The sequence below is a fragment of the Aythya marila genome, assembly GCF_965140915.1.
Source record: "Aythya marila genome assembly, chromosome: 1".
NCBI classification, from domain to species: Eukaryota; Metazoa; Chordata; class Aves; order Anseriformes; family Anatidae; genus Aythya; species Aythya marila.
The window spans coordinates 183,329,756-183,353,546 of record NC_139042.1 but is presented as its reverse complement, the minus strand read 5'-3'; the positions used below and the strand labels follow the sequence as shown (position 1 = coordinate 183,353,546).

At 38.2% G+C, this 23,791-nt stretch overlaps 1 protein-coding gene across 1 annotated transcript in view; it reads right to left on the bottom strand.

Moving 5' to 3' along the window:
* PTPRZ1 (protein tyrosine phosphatase receptor type Z1) overlaps window positions 1–23,791 on the bottom strand; it is a 140,499-nt gene that overhangs the window by 77,095 nt on the left and 39,613 nt on the right. The gene's annotated exons all lie outside the window — the stretch shown is intronic.

Below are 23,791 nucleotides of genomic sequence, written 5' to 3'. Positions count from 1 at the left end.
TCAGTTTGACTAAGCTGAGCAACCATCATCAAAAGCCATTTTGGATTCACAAACACATCCCTTGCCACTATATCCCAAGGCACTGACCTAGCTGGAGTGACCTTCAGACTATGCAGCCAACAGCACTGAGATGAAAGAAAAGCCATGAAGTCATACCTGTCTCGACTCAAGAACATGGATGGCCAATTTTAATACAATATCCAAGCAGTTCAATCCAGGTAGCAAACTTAGAACACGTGTTAGATACCCTCCTCCCTCTGATGCCTCAGTAGTTAGCACTTTCATAATGGGACATGCTAAACCTTTTTATGCTTAAGAAGGCTACACAGCCAAGTTACTGCAAAATACCTACCACATTTCAAATTTGCACCCTAGGTTATTCCACATACACCTTCCACAGGGGCACACAAGACTGAAATCATTGCCTAATTCTTCTATAATATTTCTCTGGTCTTTTAATTTTCATTTGAATTTGGTTCCAGTCCCCAAACCAGGTCTGTGATGGCAGCCAGGTATTCAGGACACTGAAAGTACATGTAACAATGAAACTGTTTATATATCATTGAGACCTATTTACACAAAGAGATCATATTTCTATGGCAAAATAAAGTCTACTATTATTAAAGCAACAAGACCAACTAATTGTTACAAATAATTATATACAGTACATTTCTAGTGGTTTTGTGTTTGCTACACTCGCACAATGACTAGTGTTTGCTATATGGCACTGAATGCATTAAGAGATTTCTGGTACAGTTCTGTAGCTATCAGCCAGTCTGTGTCAAAAGATGATATCTATTTCTATATTCTCAGGTATGAAATGCAGATTGCATGTAAAAAGTTATAATCAGGAAAAGGAGAGAAGAAAATATCACCTAGATTATATGAAATATAAACCAACAATTTACTGTTTTAAAACTTTTTTAAATTTTAATTTTATTTATTTATTTATTTATTTATTTTATTCCTGGAAGAATATTTTTTGTGCCTTTGAGCTCTTCATGCACACTTTACACCACAGCTCATGTGTCATAGTCTCCCAGTGCTCCTAGTCTTTGAGGATCTGGGTATGACTTCACCCTAATTACAGTAGTTGTGGATGACTACTGTAGGCATTAATTGCTTCTGGGCTGGAAAGTCAGGCAAAAGGTTATGATGATTAAAGAGGCCAGAGATTCTAGCATATCTGCACAGATGAGCATAGGTATCCTAAAGCTTACTCTGCTACTGAAGTCCAGAATGTATATCCCTGAGTACAATTTTGAAGATATGAAAGAATTAGTCTCATTCTTGAATGACTTGCATGACATTTACACAGAGATTTCAGTCTGAAGGGGCTGATCAAAAAACCCTGTAGGTGAATTATATGATTCTTCTCCATCAGTTTTAAGATAGGGAATAACATATTAGGCTAGGAAAAGGTGGGAGCTCAAGGGTAGGAAGGCAAGGCAAAAGCACTATATAAAAGAAAGTTTTTGAGAAAATGCAGAGAGAGCTTCTTGCATATGTAATTGTGAACATTTTTTTTTTTTATTGCCTATTGGATGTAGGCAGCAACAATCTTCCCTTCATCAGAATCAGCTTTATCTTTGAATAATATCCTGAATCTCATGTTTTCAGTACAGCCTGCTTCCCTGTGGGGAAACATCACATCTAGAAGCTTCAGTTAGTGGAGTTTCCATGGAATTGTTCCTGCAAAGAAAAGATGTTTTTGACTTAATAGAAAATACTGCCAGTTTGTGACTGTGAGTCACAGGAGAACTGCTGAAAATGATGTTTCTTTCTAGATTAGCTCTTTATTTTTGCTAATATCCAGTCACACTGTAGTTCTGATAAACAATTATTTCACTGGTGGTTGTCCTTGAAGCTCTTATTTTGTGGAGACTGACCATAAAGTCTTACAGTGAGACTCGCCTCACTCTTGTCACCTCTCAGCTTGCCATGCTTTTGCCATCCTTCCTTCTCTAGTTTAGTGATGCTCTTTTGTCTTTTGTCTAAGACACTTGCTCCGAACTGCATTATCACAGAGTGGCTGCTGTTGGAAGGCACCTCTGGAGGCCACCAGGGCCACCAAACAGCCAGTTGCTCAGGTCTATGTCCAGGTGGCATTTGAGTATCTCCAAGGAGGGGTCTCCACAGCCTCTCTGGGCAACCTGGGCCAGTGCTCAGCAAAGACATGTTTCCTGATGTTTAGATGGAAAACTCTCATATTCCATCTGTGCCCATTGCCTCTCGTCCAGTCCTTGGTCACCACCGAAAAGAGCCTGACTCTGTCCTATTTGCACCCTCACTTCAGGTCTTTGTACACATTGAAGAGATCCCACCCTAAGCCTCCTCTTCTCCAGGCTGAACAGTCCAAACTCTCTCAGTCTTTCCTCATAGGAGAGATGCTCTAGTCCCTTTATCATTTTTGTGGTCCTTTGCTGGACTCTTTCCAGTATGCCCATATCTCTCTTGTACTGGGGATCCCAGAACTGGACCCAGCATGTCAGGTGTGGTCTCATCAATGCTGAGTAGAGGGGAAGGATCACCTTGCTGGACCTGCTGACAGTACTCTGCCTATCGTAGCCCAGAATACCATTAACTAATCAGCAGCAAGCACACTTGCTCGCTCATGTTCAACTTGGTGTCCACAACAAGACCCAGGTCCTTTTCTGACAAGTTTCTTTCCAGATGGTCACCTTCTAGCATATTCTGGTGCCTGGGGTTGTTCCTTCCCAGGTGCATGACTTCGCAGTTGTTGGACTGCATGAGATTCCCGTCGGTTGATTTCTCCAGTCCGTCAAAGTCCCTCAGCACTCAGAGTTTTATATCAACATCAAACTTCCTGAAGATACACTCTGCCCCATCATCATCTTCACTGATGAAGATGAAAAGCAATACTCTAATGTACTGTAACGAAGATGTTACAGTAATAGGGATGAGCACTGAAAAAAAAGCAAAAGCAACATCATTTTTTCCCTTTATGCTGGTCCTTACAAAGAAAAAACAACATGAACTGGTGAAGCCAAGTCAGAGAAGAAATCTCTTGACCAGAGCTTCATAAACAATGCCAGAACTTTACATCATAAGTCTTCTGCATGGCTATCTTCCCCCCACACTCCTACACATTTATGGTGTCCATAAGAACTGGGAAGGAGATATGCACAGTACTGCACAGGCTGGGAAGCTATATTCCATGACCACATTGGCAATGCTAGGAAGCAGATCCTGAAGAGCACTGCCGTTGCCAGCCTCTGCACTGTCACCTTTTAGTATTACTGTCCTCCTGCCAAAGCAAAATACTGAGGGACACTGTGAGGGACTCATGATACTAGCATTTAGTCTCCCACCAGGGAGGAATCTTGTTGACAATTGTCTCCTTGTCTCCCTTCTTAGCTGAGCAGAATTTAATTAAAGCACATTTCCTCAGAACATTTGATCACTGTTCAGATAATGCTCAGCTTACAGGCACAGAGCTTCTGTGGCTGAAGGAAGAACTAAGGGAGCTTTAGTCTCTGCCCTTGCACACTCTGCACTTCCAGGTCCTTTGACTTGACTACAGCTGTGTATCTGTACCAATTCACCCCTTCAGATCAGGTATGATAAGTCCCTATTCTACAATAACTAGAACCCATTGAAAGACTGTAAAGCATGATTTTGCCTTTAATTTAGTATGTAATTTAATTTAGTATTAGGACAAAACATTAGCTGCATAAAATAAATATTGCCACTACACATACCACAATGGTTCCCTTGTTAATGCTGCTGCTGCTGATTGCTAAATATTTGGCAGTTGCATTTCACCAGATGTGCTACTTAAATGGCCATTTAGGACAGAGAATTTCCATCCCCTGACTTGCACAGTTTCATAGTTCTCATCGTTTTACAAACTGGGTATTTGATGGAGCATAAATATGTAAGATCTTACTCAATTTTAATAGACTTTGAAAACTAAAATTTTCTTTAAAAAAATTGAAGGAAACAAAAGTGATGCCAGTAGTATAGTGTCGTCTCTTTTGTGTCAGGACAGGACTGAAATGCTGTAGCTGATACTGAAAACAAATTTAAATTTTTTTCAACTGCACTGGTCTAATGAGTGCTTAAGGGATACCTTGTGAGGGAGCTAAAGAAAAGAAGAACTTACAGTCAAGAAACATGATTAGTGCTGTGGGTTCTTGTGAAGCATTAACTTGACAGCCATGCACAAGTCAACAGTATTTTTGTTCTCTCCTCTCTACTGGGGGTATTGTTTCAAAGAGGGTCATCGGTTTGCAAGTCTGGCTTCTACTTACATTGTTAAAATCTTGCAAGACCCCCATTAGAATAATGGGTCCTGACATATATTTCCTAATTTGCTGTATGATATAACTACTGTGGACAACTGTAATCATACTCCAACTGCTGCTATAGAAAGAGGTTTTAAAGAAATTGCTCCATTAATCTGAGATGTAATCTGCATCTGTGGTGGTATAAACAATATGTCTTGTGGGATGACAGCATTAATATTTTATTAATAACTCCTTAGACTGCCTGCTACATGAACTATGGAATGTAAAAACAACTTTCATTGAAGCAAAGGATGAAAAATAAGAGGCGGATTTATAAATAACCTTAAGAAATATTTGAGCCATTTCTAGATCTTATAAACTGCATTTGTGCTAAATATTTTGGCTTTTAAATTGCAATTTTGCTGCCCTGCATAGACTTTAAAGGATGCTTGCTGCCAACTTAAAATCTGGCCAGTCATTTTCAAGAGAATCAGATAACTTGGTTTGTGGGATCATATTTGCCAGCCTTTGAGGTTTCACAATCACATCGTCTATTTTTAAAGGATATTTTTCTTCTGATCATCCATATATTTCACTCAAACTGAAAGAGTGAGAGGGGAAATACACTGAAGTTTTCAGCTGTCTCTCTGGGACAGAGCACAGGCTTAATCCAATGCATCTAATGTAACTGGTGATATATGCTGCATAGCTGAAGGCCAAAAGACCTGCAGGGAGAGATTCAGTATCCATAAGCTCAGTGCCTTGCTCTCTTCACTGGCCTTACAGAAGGCACACATTTTTTCAGAGGGCAACCCAGTTCAATTGAATCTCTCCTCATGGCAATGGCTGCATACAATGTACAGCTCACTTTCTGCCCTAGTGGTCAGAGCGTTGTCTGAGGGAGCAATGACTAGGTTTCATAGTTTTATTCTTCCTGAAGGAACTATGCCAAGATATTAGGAAATGGCCTAACTAGTAAAAGAGAGAAGTGGTCATCATTTCTGAAAAGGCTTGGCTGCTGTGGCCCCTAGGCAGCAAGAGACCTCAGCTCTCAGGGTGACAAGAAGCCTGGCTTTCACCTAGTGGTTATAGCATTCACTGGAGGGGAAGGAGAGCAAAGGAACAGCCTGAAGTCTGGTCTCTGCTTCTAGGTCTGCTGCTTTTTTTTTTTTTTTTTTTTTTTTTTTTTACCATTTATTCAGATATAATCTAATTTGAGAGAGGCAGGGAAGCTGCATCTGGAACCTTGACTCCAGTGAGCTGTGCTAATTTGCAGGAAAACTGCAGCATAATGCAAGTTGTAGGAAGAGTAAAGGAGCTGTAGGAGGCTGTAGGAGGCTAGATAGAGTAGTTACTGTTCATGTAGGTGCCTGCAACTTTGGAGCCTGGTGTGTAAGATAGAGACGCACATAAACAAAAAAGGGCATTTAAATGGAAAAGTATTGCTTGACTGTATGTTTTACTTACACTTATCTAATTAATAGCAGTGGATGTTTCCTTTGAAAATCATAAAATTAAGTGATACTCAAGCCTGATGGATATGATGTCTTTATGCAGAGGCAGAGAGCCCTGCTCCTCATACACACCAGCATTCATGCACTCTGCTCCCAGACAAAAGCCAGTGATTTCTGACAACTAGAATAGCCTCTTCTTGGTTTATAGAAAGATGTCAGAGGGAAGAACAAAGATATTTGGGAAATGACAGAGACATTTTTTTCCTGACTGTGTCTCTGTCTTTAAATCACCCAAGTGCATAAGCCTGCAAATTGTATTCAGTTCTCAGAAACCTCAAGGGACAGCTTAGCTAGAATCAGGTCCTAAATGGCTTTATCTTAGGTGAAAAGAGCATCTACTTAAATGTACTTCTATAATGTGTCAGTTTATTATAAAAGCATGCACAAAACTTACAAAATTACGTGATCACTATGGACTGTTCAGCAAACAGAAAATGGTTTGTGCTCTAAAGAGCATATGCAAGAGGGTGATGAGGATATGCAGGTGCAAGCCTGACATTTAAAAAAAGTGATTACAACTGTTTTTTTTTTTCCAGATCAGCTATTGCTGTGTGGATTTTGTTTGTAACTATTCAATCTTTAGGCATATATTCTGCCTCCATTATGCAGTATCATTATGACACACAAAAGAAACTTAACATTATCCTCCCAGAGAAATTCATAATACACCACGGTGCAGTCACCTCTGGGAATATTATAAAGAAATCATCAGCTAGGTAGAAAGGAAAAAAGGATGACACGAAGGAGCCTGACTCACCAAGGACAAATGCATGAGCATAGGTGATGCACTGTGTGGCTTGGAGGAAGCTGTGAAGGTGTTCTGAGATGGCATGCTGACAAAGCTGACTTCTCATATTATCACATTAATGTAAAATGCGAATGCTAGGACAAATACAGAGCATCTACTCAAAGCCATTAGTTGTCTGAAGAGGTGATTCAGCATGACTGCATTGCCATGCTAGAACAGCAGAAGGTTTGATAAAGTGATGGGCTGTGCTAGTCCATACTGTGCCCCCAAACAGAGAAGAAGCTAAAAACAAAAAGCAGAATAAAAACAAAAGCAGAATATCTGACCCCCAGGCTGTTCTGACAGGAAAGTCAGCAGGTTCCAGATACTGACAATCCAGCTGGTTTGAGCTGCTAAGCAGCCAGCCCTCAGATATCTGCTCTGGAGAGCTTTTCCTTCAGACAGAGGTTATGAACATTCATGACTGAAGTCTTGGAGTAGTCAGAAGGACAGAAAATTAAATCAATTTAATCTCTAATTGTCTACAATAAATGTCCAAAGAAGAGCAAAAACATTTGAATATTAATGCAAAGTAAATGAGTTTAGGCTTCAAAATAAGATCCAGAAGATTTGGAGTAGTAAGTTATTGACAAAACTCACAAAAAAAAAAAAAGAACATAGAATTACAAGAAATCTTCCTTGCCATATTTCAACTGTATGTGCAAATCAGACAAGTACTGAAAACAAGCCAGAGTGGTTTAAGAAGTTACTGCCCTCACAAACTAGTTTCTGCTGCACCAGATCGCCCTGCATTTCCATTGAAAATAATTCTTAGTAGTCTAAATCAACCATGTAATATCAAACTAATTCAGCACATATTTTATGGTTGGATCTGAGAGAACTAGCCCAAGAAACACTTGCCCTAGACAGAAGGTGAGTTGATAAAATAAACCTAATCTTTCCAGATTCCAGAACCAAAATGAGGACATACTAGACCTTTCAATGAAATGACTGCCTTTTTTTTTTTTTTTTCACTTTTTTTTTTTTTTTTTCCTCCGAAAAGTGAAGTTATACATTTTTCTGTTTCTCCTTATAAGAAATATTTTTGTTTGGAATACTTCCTGCAATCCACCCTTCTACAGCCTCAAACAGTCCAAAATGAGGAAATAATGTAGCATTGAAAATCTCTGTCTTCACCAAACAGTTGATGATTAGTAAAACAGTAAACAAATGAAATATGAATTGAATTGAATTCTACAATTGAATTGAATAACTTCAGAAATGGCTGTTAGTATTCTCTTTGCCTATAGAACACATACATTTACTAGGCACTACTTGAAAGTTGATTAAATAGGATTTTAAGCTGCCCCAAAACATCAAAGATGTGTAAGACTGAAAGGTCATCTGGATGCTTTCCTTCATCACATGATCAAGTATGATCAGACAAGTAAGATCTTTCCTATCTTTTTTTCAAGGTTTCAATTAAATGTATTCCACATTCTTCCTAAGCAACCCGTGCCTGGGTTTCTCACAGTCATTTTTTCCTCATATTGCACGTACACTTTCTCTTCTGCAAATTAAACTGTTTCATCCTTACCACATCAGTGCAGTGGAGAACAACTGATCACTTTATAATAACTTTTAAATATTTGAAGACTATTATTGTAACTCTTTTCTTAGTTCATTCAGTTTTTTTTTTGTTTGTTTGTTTTTTAAGCAGTTCAGGTTTTCTTAGGTCCCTGTCATTCTTGTTGTTTCTTCTCTAGACCCGTTCTCAATTTGTCACCATCTTTTCTACTAGTGTGCAGGTCAAGGATGAATACAGAAGTACAACTGAGACCTCTCTAGTGACAAGTAGAGCAGAATAATTGCCTCCCATGCTTTATGCAACATTCTTGTTAATTCACCTCAGAATGGGATTGTCTCTTTTTTTTTTTTTTTTTTTTTTTAATGCAATAGCAGCATATTCGTAATTCAAACTTAATTATAGCCAACTGTCAGATACACACCTAACCAGATGGCCCCCAGTTTTCACCTGTATTTTTTTTCTTTTCCACTTTGTTTTCTGCTTTTTGTCACCATTGTATTCACAGAATCTATTCAATTGATTTCTGACCATTTCTCCAATTCATCATTCTGAATTCTGATTATGTCCCCCACATTCTTGCAAGTTCCTACATGGTGTCCTCCATGAATTTGCTAATCTCCTCTCTTCTGTCATCCAAGATATTAGTAAAATTACTGAACAATGTCATATCTAGGAAGAGGGTATGTTGGTTATATCTTGATAGACTTTATGAAATTACTTTTTATTTTCACATTACCAAAAAAAAAAAGTCTCCTTCATTCTTGGTTTTGTAGAAAAAAAAAAAAAGTTATAGCTGCATGCATTAATTTGGAGCTGGTACTACCATAGGCTGAAACAATAGCTCTGGAAAGTGTAAACTGAGTCATTCATCTTAGTGAGATATTAAATATGAAGTTTCAGGACAATTAAATGTCAACATTAATTTTCACTGATGATCAGCTTTGTAGAATCAAGCTCATATGTAAGTAATTTCTTTTATCATGTCAAATAATGAGGGGTCCAGGAAGGGATAGCTAATTGCCATTGGGTATACCGGAGTGATTCTTCACTTAATTGACAAAATATCCTAGTTTTTGCCAAGATAATTTGTCCAATCCTTTCATATTTTTTACACACAAAGCAGAATAAATATTTGCAACGACTTCCTGAGCACTTTTGCTACCTATCCCATAATTGCTAAAATCCACTCATTTTATTATTGTTTATAAACATGCTGCATTTTTAATGTGATATAAATTGTAAGTATAAGTTAGGACTGATTCAAAGTTCAGTTTTAAGTAAATAGATATATTTTCATTGATTTCAGTTGGCTTTAGGTCCATCTGTTAGGAAAAAAGTTTGAAATTTGAATAAAGGCAATTAGTTGCAGTTGTAAAATTTAGTACTTACACAACAATAATTAAAAAGTTATTTACACTAAAATTTATCAAAATGTGATTTATCTGTGGGTGATAGTATGCTCCTAATAAGGCTGCTAAGTAGGTATTTAATATTCATACAAACATTTATTTTAAGACTATAAATCATTGCAATTTAATAGTGCTTGAAAAGGAAAGAAACTTTTAATATAAGCAACATTTTTCCTAGGATACAGAACACTTTATTAGCTAACTTCCTTACATTGAGTCATTCTCATGAAGTCAATGGAGCTACAGCAAGGCTGAATTTGCCCACAGAATATTAATGAGAGGATGGCCAGTTGTTTAGGTGGTATCCAAATTCTTCTATCTTGGTAGAAAGGAAGAAAAAATAAAAAGAAGTCTTTGAAAAACTGGAAATTATGTGATGGTGCTGAATAGATCAATAATAAACACCCAAAAGTGTTACTACAGTATACGGCAAATCAGTACTTTCTCTAATTTAGTAAATAAAAGAAAATGCTAAGCAGTGGTAAATGGGAACTACTAGGCTATGCATGGGTAGGAAACTCCCAAGTATCTCTGTGCTTCTGATTACACCTACTGATGACACTATATGTGAAAACACGCTATCACAGGGAAGTCCAGGATAACATATGGAAAAAAAAAGCTCACCTTGAGAACTGAAGTAGTAAAAACAGGGAAGAAATTCAACAACGTGGTTGTTGAATTTAGACTGCTAGAGACTACTCTATTACTACATTTAGAGACTACTAGTAGGAGTTCTTGTTACATAGGAGGATGTCATAATTGGAAACTACGAGAGAGGAGGAGAATCGGATTATGTCAGTCAGTCACAGAGGATTGTAAACAGTGTGACGGAAAGGCAAATGACTTCTGAATCTTTAACTAGGCAAGTCCTAGTAAAGACAGAAAAGTGTAAACGTCTCTGCACAACCTCATGGGAAGAGCTCCTTTGGGATAAGCACACGACATGCTGGTCACCTATTTTGAAGACAAAGGAAGATTCAAAGGAATCAAAAGTGAGCAAATAAAGCTGATAAAATGATCAAAAGGGGACAAGAAAAGACTAAAACCTCTTAGTTTAATTTAAAAACAAACATGAGAGTGATATCAGTGCAGGTAAATCCTGGCAATGGAAAAGATCAGCTTCTGGAGAAACAAGTGAGCAGACTAACTCTATCAGAAGAATGAGATGACATTGACAGTGCATTAGCACGGTTGGCCTGGAAATCCAGGTAAAGTTTAAATGTCAAGCATGAAGTTCTGTGATAGTCTTTTAGTGCAACTAAAAAGAAAACAACTGCTTTGTTAAAACAGAGTTTGGTTAACTTCGTGCAGGATATAGAAGGCATGCTTGACTGTAATAGCAGGGTGTTGAAGCTGGGGAGTCATTTCTGGTTCTAATAAGAAAAAACCTGAACAATTTAATGAAAGGAACTTAATCACTGTGGAAAATCCAACTGACTTCATTTATAGGGCTAAAGTTGAGCAACTGGAGAGAAAGACCATGTGTTGAGAGCTCTTCTTTGATGGCTGAATCTGATGCAGTGTTTCCAGTTTATTGAACCATTTATTGAAACAGAACATGATCAATTTACCTTGAAACAAATGGCTGGAACAGAACTTACTGCTAACTTATTCTTTGGAACAAAGGCTTTTATTCACGTTTATTTTGAAATCTGCCTATGAAGTGAATGATACATTTTAGAGAAAACAGCATGACTCAGTTGCATCTATTTCAAAACGAGTTTTAAAATCAATTGGTATTTTCAAAAGGACATAGCTATTTCAGCTACAAACGTATCTCCAGATTGTTAGTTATAAACCTGAGGTTTAAAAAATAATGTTTTCCAATGTCTGGATACAAGATGTACTTTTTATTGTCTTTCACAACAGGAAACCATATCAAAGAAAAGTTTTTTTTTTTCTTTCTTTCTTTTTTTTTTTTTTCTGATGACATTGTTTCAGATTGATTAATACTTTATGAGGAAACATAATGTTTTCATACCTTCTTAAAGAAGGCAGTTAATGAATATAGCATAACATAAATCTCAGTGTTATTCATCAGCTTTTATATTTATGTATAGAGCTGCTGAGTTGACAAGCTCACCAGCAGGTTTATATATGCAGCATGTAACACATCTGTAGATACAGCAATACAGTCACAAATGGAAGGACTAGGCAGATATTCTTAATTGATTGACGGTTTTCAGATGGTATAAAATTGAGGCCAATCTTACACAAAATATGCACCAAAAAGCACCTTTGGTTATGTTCCATTTAACCATGATATAGCAAGTAAATTGGTTTATCACAGTATGTTCCTATAAAATGTACAGTGGTTTTGCTGGCTGCTGTGAACTCTTGCAGCCATTCCAGCAGAAGGCACCATGGTAACCACACTGGAGAGTGTCCCTGACATTTAGGAAAAGGCAGCTGAGAGAGACTGCAAGATAGTCAAGGAAACATGCAGCTGACTCTTTCTCTGTTAGTTACTCAGGAGGAGAAAGAGTTTCTCCTGGAAACACACAAGGCAGTGGCAAATTGACAGATTTTTCATGCAGCTGCTAATAAATGTCAAGGAGAAGCAGGCAACAAAACACCACACAATCTTTTGGTGAGTGGGAAAAAGAAAAACTTTATGATGAAAAAGGGAAACTGAAGTAGTGGCTACACCATTAGAGAAGAAATAAGCCAATTTGACAAAAAGTGTCAAATGGAAAGGGTAGAAAGATGGCTCTAGAAAAAGGGATGGAGTGAGAAGACACAGGAAGTCATGCAGAAAAGCTCTTTTTAGCACATACTCCATAGCTAAAGCAAGCAGTTTCAAGGGGAACCTCAGACGTGTGATCAAGCCACTGCAACAGATTATCATCTGTTCCTTTTATTTGCAGGAGAACAAATGTTCTTATTTTGATTGGATACACATAGTATGGTCACATTAGGACTGGCATGTATACAGATTTCTCTTTGGTGGTTCAGATGTGTTGGTAAAGATTAGTTACGGTACATACTGTATCTGTTTGAAGCAAGTACTCACAGTTGAAGAAAATGAATGGTTGTGTTATTTAAATTATACATTTCCTCCCCAGTAAAACATGTTACATATTGTGTGCCACCTGTTTGTGCTGGTCTTCTTTCATCTGTCCTGCATGCTCTGAAATCAGGTAAAAACATATTAAGGAGGTGAAGAGCTGGTGCTCCTATTTAGCAATAACATCGCTTGGAACTCCTTGGCTCTGTTCACAGAGTAAAGTTAGCTTTCATGAATAGGCATTTGACCAGAAAAACATAAATATCTTTTTCCTTGTAATTTTTCCCTGAATATCATTCAAGCCAGAGCTATTTGCTTCTCTGAACATTGACAGAAATCATACAGCTAAAAAACCCAAGATACCTTACTGTGTATAAGCAAAGTGGTGAGAACATGTAAAAACAGGCAGAAAATCTACTCTCTTCAGAAATGGTTCTACTCTATTCAGAAATTATTTATGAACCATGACCCAATGATCCTAAATACTCCAGAAAATGTTTTTTTTTTTTTTTCAGTTTTTCCCTTCTAGTTAATCAAGCAGGGTAATGCAAGATAGGCATTTTGTTGCATGCTTCTTTTTTCATTAACTCATTAAAAATAATTGTTGTCAGTCTGTGACCATACACCCAAGCCCTGAATTTACTCCTTTCATAGATAGGAAATATTAGAAGTTTAAGATAGATTTCCAAGTCTGTATATGTAAATTATTATTTTTTCCCAGCATTTGGTACCTCACTTTTCCATTTTCAATATCTTCATTTTCTTAACTGTCTTTTAAACATTTCTCTGGTTAACACAGTTTTCATCAGATAAAGCTCTCTGACAGAGAAGGCACTGACAGAGAAACACCACATTCAGAGGGAAAACAGCTTAGCTCTGACATGCAGCATCTATAATAATGGATGGAAGAAGACAGTCAATTGTTTCTGTGGCTCCTAAAATAGGATCACTGCCAGGCAATATCAGATCAAGCCACAGTTTAATTTCTCATAAAGAAAGCTCTCACAGGAGAGCAGAAAAAGGCCCCTGCAGGAAGGATGTGGAGTTTGTTGTGAGCACAACTGCTAAAGCATAGCAGGAAATGGCTAAATCTATGTGCAGCTAGACGCCTGAACCGGGCCTTTTTAAAAAAAAAACACAACACTTTATGCACCTTTCACAGCTGAAAGACATCAGAAGTGAACTTCTGTATTCTGGCAACCAAACAATGGAGGGTACAGCTCAGCTGATAAATCTAGCGGAGGCACAGCCTCTGTCCTGTGGACTCTGCTGCTAAGAAACAGTTTTAGACCTTGACAACTTTCAGCAGGACTTTCTCCACAAGATGAAATGCCTTTGAATGTGCCAAAGTAGTTTCATGCACATCACAAGTGCAGAATAAAGGCAGGGGGAAGAAAAGCTGTGAAATTCAAAGACAAATATGGGGCCACAGAGCTTTAATTTGGAATCACACACATTGGGATGTAAGCAGCTTTTAGGCATGCCATCTCCAAGGTGGTGTGGAAAGCTTGTTACTGTGATAGAGAAACAGGGCACAGACCTCTTTGAAGAAACTTTCTAGAATGAATCTTCCCATTGTAAGTAAATTATATAATTATCCTGTATAATTCAGTTTCTTAGAAGTGTGCTGATGTGCCAATACAAGTCATGATACTGCATATAAATCAAGTGTATACAAATAAACACCACGTCATCCCTCAGAGACTCTTGACATAGTATTCTATGTACAAACAAGAATGATTTCTGCCTCTTGCTAATTTATTCACCTAGACATGAATTACTACCACTTTCAGCAAGCCTTCAGACTGAACTAGCTGTTGCTGGCACCAGCAGAACTTCATGGCCTTTGCAACAGTGAGCAGGTGGGAAGAAATGCAGCAACCATGCTAATGCTTCACAAGTGAGCCCAGCCACAAATCTACCAACTGGGCTGGCTCTGAACATGCAGTTGAAGTGAAGCAGAGGTACATTTTGTCTCTGAAGGTGACATTATTTACACATAACAGGGGCACCTGTAGAACTGAAAGCACCATTTTTTTCCTACAAGTTAAATTTAGAAAGGGCAGGACTTTTTCAGTGGGTCGTTTTTTTTGTTTTGTTTGTGTCTTGTTGTTTTTCAGAAAATGTTGATTCATCCAAAACAAAACTTCTCATGGGATTCCCCAGTCTTGTATATTGAAAAATTTTGGAAAAAATATTTTTCTGGAAAAAAAAAATCATGTTATAGAATTTAAAAATGAAATTCCAAATATGAAATTCCAAAATAAACAGTTTTAGCATGAAAGATGGATTATAGTAATTTGCATTAACTTAGCAATAAAAATTTTTAAATGGAAACAGGATGTTCTGCTCCTCCCATGCTCTGCTTAACTCAAGTCAGGCACATTTGAAGATACCAAGCTTACTAAGCTTGCAGTGGTTGTGGCTTTAAGGGCACCTGAGCCCACATGAGAGCTTTCTCCTGTCAAAGAAGGAGGCCACACTCCTCCTTCTTAGGATACTTCCTCCTACCTTCATCTTCATACTTCATCTACCTTCTTTCTCTGCTCCTAGCAATGCAGACTTAGCTAGCCATGTATTTTTTAGGACTGCTTTAACCACTATTTGCCCATAGAAAAACTTGTTAGGTCATGAACGGCATCAAATTTGTGAATATGTTGTAGAGTTAATTATTGCCCTTACTTCAGTAGGTTTGTAAACTGTTCATACTGAATTGAATGGGGTTTGAGTACAATAGGAGAAAAAAATGAACAAAGGTTATTATAAATAGATCAGAATACCCCTTTGAATAAAAATGTTCATAAGTGGGACCTAAGCAAAAGGGCTGTAGCAGGTAAGTAAAACAAGGCCTTCTGTAAATATAATCAATGGGAGAATTACTTGCAGGGCTCTAAACTTCACATATCTGTAAATCATCTTGATGAAAATCTCAAAATAGTCATCTCTGCAGTCTGGAAGCAAGTAGTCCTCAAGCACATATCCTTCTCACTTTAGCACTGATTGAATGCACTTGTAAATGAGAAATCATTCACTAATATATATATGAGGATACTTTTATGATCCTTTTCAAGGGTAAAGAGGCTTAAACACAAGCTCTAATCTACTGTGAGGTATCTCTTTTTTTTTTTTTTTTTAATTTTTATTTTTTGGTTTTCATCTAAGTTTGGTGTAGTCCCAAAGACAGCACTCCTAAAAAAGCTTTCGATTTCAAATCACATTTACTTAATGGGTAGTTTCTATATCTCTGTGAACCCTGTCCAGACCTTGTTAGAACAGCAGTGCCACACTATCCAAATACCTTATGTGTTGATCTCTACACGTCAGAAAAAGACTCTCCTGCATTTAAGTAATCTAGTTGGTGCTCAGAATGAAGTGATATGCTGTTTCTGAAAATGACCCAAATGGTTCACAGCATTTAAAGAAAGAAATGGGGGAAGGGACAGGCCTTATCAGAGTTCCTTATGAGGAAATTGCATACAAATGACTTACATCTTTATTGACTGAAAAATGACTTTTTTTTTTTTTACCAATGAGATGCCAAATATGGATACCAACTTGCTGTTCTTCATACCTGTCCTACAAACATCCAACTTTGAATGGTCAATGAATATGGGGTTAATTTCCCCTCTCCCAAAACCCTATGCAAGTTGTACTCAGTTTATCCTATAAATATTGACTGAATTGAAGCTTAATAAATTGCACTTTTCTTCTGGCAGCCTTCTACTCCTCAAATATCATCTCATTACAGAAGAGAATGGAGACAGCTGATGTTTGAACCATATTATTTCATATGAATTCAAATGTCTGACCACAAATATCCTGAGTAGATTTCTTGTGTTGAACAACTTCCCTTGTGTTTTTGATTCAGTAAATTAAGATATCTTAAAAGGGGACTTCTCCATGGTCATCGATGCCATAGTGTCACTCCCTGATTTAGGACACCTTGTCTCTTTAATGTGAACAGATGCACAACACTGTAATTTTTGTTGCTGAATCATCAGCCTTCACAAAACCATAATAATATAATAGGCTTGTTAAATAATTAGTCTGTGAGTGTAGTGACAAAATACTGGAACTGTGAGTGGCTGTACAATCTGGAGGATGTAAATACATGCAATGAGCTATTATGCAAGAAAAGGTATGACAGCCTCTGAAGCATAAGGTCTACTAAAAAAATAAGAGATCCTCTGCAGAGCTACTGTTATATGAGTTAATAAAAGAATGCACATTATCTTGATTAATTACGATGCATCCCTCATACAAGGAACACTCAGGGCTCAAGAGTATAGACTTTTCTTTATTTTATTAGTCACAACTGATGCAGCACATCACTCATGATTATACTCTGTGAATGTAAAACAAAATGCAAATTATTTCATAGGCGATGAAAAGACAAATCTCACAAACTTATGTTGATACTGCCATGATAGCTAGATGGCAAGAAAAAATGTGAAGTTAATTTGATATGCATCATCTCCCAAGAGTTTTATCCAGCTAGTGATGACAGGATGTTTCATCAGTTTTTTCCAGGGCTGCCCTAGAGACTTTTCACTTTGGTCTGGTAGAGCTGTCTATTAAATCAGTTGGTTCAGCAGGCAGCTCCTGGATCACAACTCTAGCCAGCTCCTGCTGGTGCCTCCACACACAGCTTGACTCTTAGGTTTGGCTCATGAAATGGTTTTTCTACCTAATGCCTCACTGGACTGTAATGGATGGGATCCAGACCCTGCACCTCCACCCTCCCACTGCCTTTGTCCTGATCCAGGAACTATTTCATATTCTTCTGGAAATAGCCCCTTGCAGCTGGCTGTACTTGAACCTAACTTGCTCTTATATCAGCATGCTAACTTCTAACTCATTTCCACATTCCTTTTAACACATAAGCATTGTTTTTAGGAATAGCAGGCATCATATGCAGGGTTAACAGCTTCTTCACATAGAAGGAATAGCAAGACCGAGGAGACACACATACACTCTTCAGTACAGCTTCTCCTCTGTTGCAACTGCAAGGCAAAAGGCCTTGCAGCTACATCCTTGGCCTTGTCTATCCTTCCAACAGATGGCTGTTGAACAGGGAGACAGGTTGATGATGAGGGAAGATCCTGAAACTTTCCAGTTTCCCTGTATCAAATTGATGAGTAATAGAAGCAGAAGGCAACTTATAGAATAAGTACAATCAGCTACCAATGTCAAAATTGTTTTCTTGAGCCACAGTTGAGAAAATGCAGATCCTTACTTACTTTTTAGGCTGAGTGAAAAGCAAAATAGACCTGTAAATATTTATGGACATATGCAACAACTTACTTTCCCATAAACTTTACAAGCAATGAATGTGTGAATTGTCACAGTAGTAGCAGATGATAAAACAAAATTTGAAATTAAAACACTGTGTCTTATTTGGGCTATAAGGAGAATTACATTTTCTCAGTATCACTGAAAATAAGATTATTTTCATTTCATAGCCTTTCTATAGGCATCTATATATGAAGCCACAAGCAAAAAGTTCCAGATGCTGGGGTGGCAAAAATAGCCTTTCAAATGACAGCTAAGGTTTTATCCTTGTAGAAACAGTAATGAGGAACAATAAACTATGGAGATATCTTCAGAGCATATTGAATCAGACATAAAATGATAACAATTTTAACAAATTATTTTAGTGTTCAACATGGGAGTAAAAACAACAAACCATTATATTTAGGTGTTGTTACAGTGGATACTAATGCAAGTGTCAGAAGAGAATCAACATCCTGACAAATTTTACCACTGAGATATACCAGTTATTCAAAATTATCTGAAAAGATGGTAATTAATTATCCTGATGAACACGGTGTTGTGTGTGAGTCAGCAGCGTGCCGTTGCAGTGAGGAAGGCCAAGATATCAGGCAACATTAACAAGACTGGCCAGCAAGACAAGGGAAATGATTATTTTCCTCTATGGTGCACTAGTAAGGTGACATCTAGAATAGTGGGTCCAGTTTTGACTTCCTTCCCAAGCCAGCATGAGACAGATATTGACAAACTAAGGGCCACTGATATTGTCAGGTGATTGGAGGACATCTTGTACAAGGATGTCCTTGTACTGAGGCAACTGAGTTTGTAGAGGCTGGAAATCATAGAATAGAATCATAGAATATGCTGTTAGAAGGGACCCACAAGAATCACTGAGTCCAACTCCTGGCTCTAACAGAGGACCACCCAGAAATCAAAACATGTCTGAGAGTATTGTCCGAACATTCCTTGAATTCCAGCAGGCTCGGTGCTGTAACCACTGCCCCGGGGAGCCTGTTCCAGAGCCCAAGCACCTTTGGGTGCAGAACCTTTCCCTAACACCCAGCCTGACCCTCCCCTGTCCCAGCTCCATGCCGTTCCCTTGGGTCCTGTCGCTGTCCCCAGAGTGCAGAGCTCAGTGCCTGCCCCTCCACTCCCCTTGTGAAGGATCTGCAGGCCGCAATGAGGCCTCCCTCAGCCTGTTCTGCTCTGGGCTGAACAAACCAAGGGACCTCAAACACTCTTCATATGTCTTTCCCTCTAGACCCTTTGCCATCTTTGTAGCCCTCCTTTGGACACTAATAGCTTCATGTCCTTATATTGTGGTGTCCCAAACTGTATAGAGTACTTGAGGTGAGGACACCCCAGCACAGGGTAGAGAGAGGAATGAGGGAGCATGGCTGAAGTCTACTGTAAAGGTGATCTACAAGCAGTGCACAAGTGAAAGGTAAGAGGCAATAATCACAAGTTGCTATAAGAGAAATTGCAGTTGTCTAAATGAAAAAAAAAAAAAACAACTTCAGAATGAAGGTAAAACATGTCACTGAGGCTGCATTGTCTCCCTCTTTGGAGATTTTCAAAACTCAGTTGGACAAGGTCTGAACAACCTGCTTGAACTTTGAAGTTATCTCTGCTTTGAGTAGGGGGTTGGACCAGCTGATCTTCAAAGAGCCCTTCAACCCAAAATTATTCTGATTCTGTAGTCCAGAATCCACTCCACCTCCCATCCACCCACATCCCCCTCAAGAAAAAGTAAATACACATTCTTCTCGAAAAAAAAACAACCCAAACAACCAAACCACAAAATTGTCCTTCAAGTACCTGGAGGCTCAGCATTTTAGACTGAAATCACTCTTTGCCCAAGATCAGAGTTGCCTGTGTCTATGGAGCAACTGTGGATCATTGTATCACATAATGAATGGCAGCACAAACTGAACTTAATAGCCTTGCTAAGACAAAGAACACTGAACTGGATGTGCTATTCATTTACATAACAAATTCAATTTTAAAAAGTTTTGTAATTCCTGGAAGGCTGTTCAGAATTTCTTGCTTCTAACAGATTTCAGCTCTGGTTTTCCCCTAAACCACATAACCTGTTTGTTGCAGAACAAACAAGAACCCAAATTCCAGGAGTAATAACCTCAACAGAAAGAAATTTCACTAACAAACAAACAAACAAACAAACAAAAACAAACAAACAGACAAACAAACCCACAACAAACCCACATTACTTTTGGTGTTGTTTGATAATTTGACAGGAACATTCACATTTGGAGTTTCACAAGCTACTGTCAACCAGACGTTAAAAATAAGAAAACATTATATCATTACTTCTGTCAAAGGCAATGCAGATAAACAAAGCAATAAAAAGTTAATACTTCATTTGTATGTTAGAAAAATAATGGAAGCTCATATTGCCTGCTTAATGGCTTGAAATAATGAGATTACCTAACCTTAGTGATGCAGCTAAATAATGTCTGAATGATCTTTGGTCATTAATCAGTATGTAAATGATTTGAGGAAATATATTTTCTCAGCACACCTGTTTTTTCTACAAGTAAAAATGGTTTGATTTGCTTTTAGTATATGATGTCATCCACAAATTTTCATTATGTCATCAAAAATAATTTCTATCACTTTTTTAATAAAAAAAAAAGAAAGGTTGCTCAACTAAAGCTTACTAATAAATTAGTTTTAAACCACTTATTCATGAAAAAATGGATGCAACTCCAAAGTGTATTTGCACTCTCCACACCTTTAACACTCACTCCATTTGTTTATACAAATATATGTAAAGTCAGCACATACAAACACAAAAACATCATGCTTGAAAGTGCAGGCTTTCCCTATAGATTAAAGTTGCAGTCCTAGAATTACTACAAAATGTTTCCAGTAACATCTACACCTTCATTAGGCATTTACCCAAGAATCAAAATCTGATGATGAGTCACATAACTTACAGTAGGTGAAACTGCTGTATTAGGAAACTTCACCTTCAAAAATTACGTGATTTCAGCAGGTAATTCTAGTTCTAGTTCTAGTTTTGTTTTACTTTTTCCTCATAGCAAAAGGAGTTTATTGACCCACTGTGGCTAATGCATTTGAAATTTCTTATTTGATATAGAGAATGAAGTCTGCTCTAAATCAGATAAATTTACCAGGCCAGTTAGACGATTCTTACTCATAGCTGATCAAACTCTATAGCTGTAGGATGCCAAGGCCTACTCTTAAAACTTCATTGCCACGAAGAGGCTATTTTTTCAGGTTTTTCAGTGAGTGCATTATAAAATAGAGGAATATAACTTGTGTCTGAGGAAAGGATGAACTGCCAAAGTATAGGCCATCTATTCAGAAATGTGCATGTTGGTTTATGTCTCAAAGCCATAAATCCGAGTTAGGTGTAGTAGTTATACATGTACATACAAGTACCTGACAACACTTGCACTTGAGCTCTAAACATTCTGAGCAGAGCCTCAGGAATAAAATGAGATTAAAACAAGCAAATAATTTATTAGAAATGAATGAGATCAAAATAAGTATGTCTCAGCCTCCCGACTTCTGTGCCTCCAATGCACAGTGATGTTAAAATTTGTAATTTTTCTTCACATTCAGGAACACTGTGTTTTTTAAGTGCAAGTTGAATTTGCATATTCCATTCACACCATGAACCAACTCCATGGCATTTCAGAAAAATACCATTTATCACAAGGTTCACGATACCTAGACACCAAGTACCTGATTTACATGCAGCCGTGCCAAAAAGCTTTGAAAACCCTTGTCCTTCCATGACTGGAGCTGGCTGCGTTATGTGTGCTGGGGACCCATAGGGCAGCAGGAACATGACTCTTGCACTCAGCCACCCCACTGCCAGCAGTAGAGTCTCTAGGGCAAGGCACATGAAGTGAGATGACTACATGAAGGCATCTCACACATTGAGAGTGAAATAACTTATCTGAATCCTTCAGCTTGTAAAAGTCCATGCTATTTTGCCATCCAGCAATACAAAATACACAGCATACATAACCTGTGACTATTGCAGCAGCTGCACAGCGGGTTTGTGCTCTATGTGGACTGGGAAAGAGCTCTATCGTTCTCTGATGTTCTATGCAAAATCCATTCACTATTCTTTAAAGTAAATTCATAAATTGCCCTCTGGTCACCTGTAATCCTGGAGGCTTATCCTTGCATTTCTCTAACTGCAATATTAAAAAAACGGATGGATTTTGAACATGAAATATTGTATTGATTGATTGTATGCTTGGATTTTGCAGTACAATGTGTGTAAGGGTGAGTTTTCATTATAAATCTCATTTTGAAGGGTTTATGACTAGCCTGTTTCAATTCTCTCTAGGCTCAAAACTTGTTAGATATATTTTGCCCTGGAAGATAAAAACTGTCTTGAAAATGAGAAAGACAGTGAAAAGAAAGAAAAAGAATGGTATTATTTTCTTTAACTACAGGAACGTATTTTGAACCAAATATATGAAAAATTGAAATTTGATAATCTTTATTTCTTTTAACATTTTTTTTTCTCTTTTCTGTTTGAAACAGTAACATAAATAATTATAAATGTAAGATACTAAATACATTCACAGGAAGCCACTTTTTTAGTTCTGCATAAAATATATGTATTATTTAGGACAAATTTACCTTTCCAATATTATTGAAAGTTGCTTGACTTATACAGAATAATCTAAGGAGTCAAACTGTGAATTTCCCATAATCCTTCTGTGATTTTAGGCAAAGTTTATGCAGAATTTTAGGGTATATCTTAAGGGTTTCCTGCTTACATAAATGAGAGAGCTTATTGCCCAAATGACTGACTTTTTAGGATAAGCAGGATGGTACCTGGAAAAGGTAATCAGGCAATCAGAGGCAAAGTGCAGTAGTTCATACACAGTGTATGCATATGTTTCCACCCACAAAATGTGATTTATCTTGTTTCAGCTGTTCTGTATGCTTTTCAGACTTACGAGAATAGTAACATTCAGACAAAAGAGTACCTAACAATGAAAGCTCAGCCTTCACATGGAAAATAAGGATCTGATTGGTGACAGCCAACATGGCTTCACTGAGGGCAGGTCATGTCTGAAAAATTTGTTGGCCTTCTACAATGGTGTTACAGCACTGGTGGATAGGGGAAGAGCAAATGATATGTCATTCTTGCCCATCTACCTTAACTTGGGCAAAGCATTTGGCACTGCCCCACATGAAATCATTGTCTCTAAATTGGAGAGATATGGATGTGATGGATGGACCACTCAGTGCATAAGGAATTGGTTGTATGGTCACACTCAGAGAGTTGAGGTCAATGGCTCAATGTCCAAGTGGAGATCAGTAATGAGTGGTGTTCCTCATAGGTCAGTAGTGGGGATGGCACTATTTAACACCTTTGCCAGTGACATTGAGCGCACCCTCAGCAAGTTTTCCAATGACACCAAGACATGTGGTGCAGCCGATAAGCTGGAGGGAAGGAATGCCATCCAGAGGGACCTTGAGAGACTTAGAGGTGGGACTGTGAGAACCTCACAAAGTTCAACAAGGCCAAGTGCAAGGTCCTGCATCTGGGTCGGGGCAATCCCAGGTACAAATACAGACTGTGTAGAGCATGGATTTAGAGCAGCCCTGATGAGAAGACTTGGAGGGTGTTGGTTGACGAGAAGCTCGATATGAGCTGGCAATGTACGCTTGCAGCCCAAAAAGTGAACCGTGTCCCAGGCTGCATCAAAAGAAGTGTGGCCAGTACACAGGCTGAGAGAGGTGATTGTCCTCCTCTGCTCTGCTCTCGTGAGACCCCACCTGGAGTACTTTATTCATCTCTGGAGCCCCCAGTACAAGGACATGGAAGTATTAGAATGAGTCCAGAGGAGGGACACAAAAATGATCAGGGGGCTGGAGCACCTCTCCTACAAAGGCTGAGAAAGTTGGTGTTGTTCAATCTGGAGAAGAGAAGACTCTGGGGAAACCTTCTAGCAGCTTTCCAGTACCTAGAGGGGCCTAGAGGGAGGCTACAGGAAAGCTGGAGAGG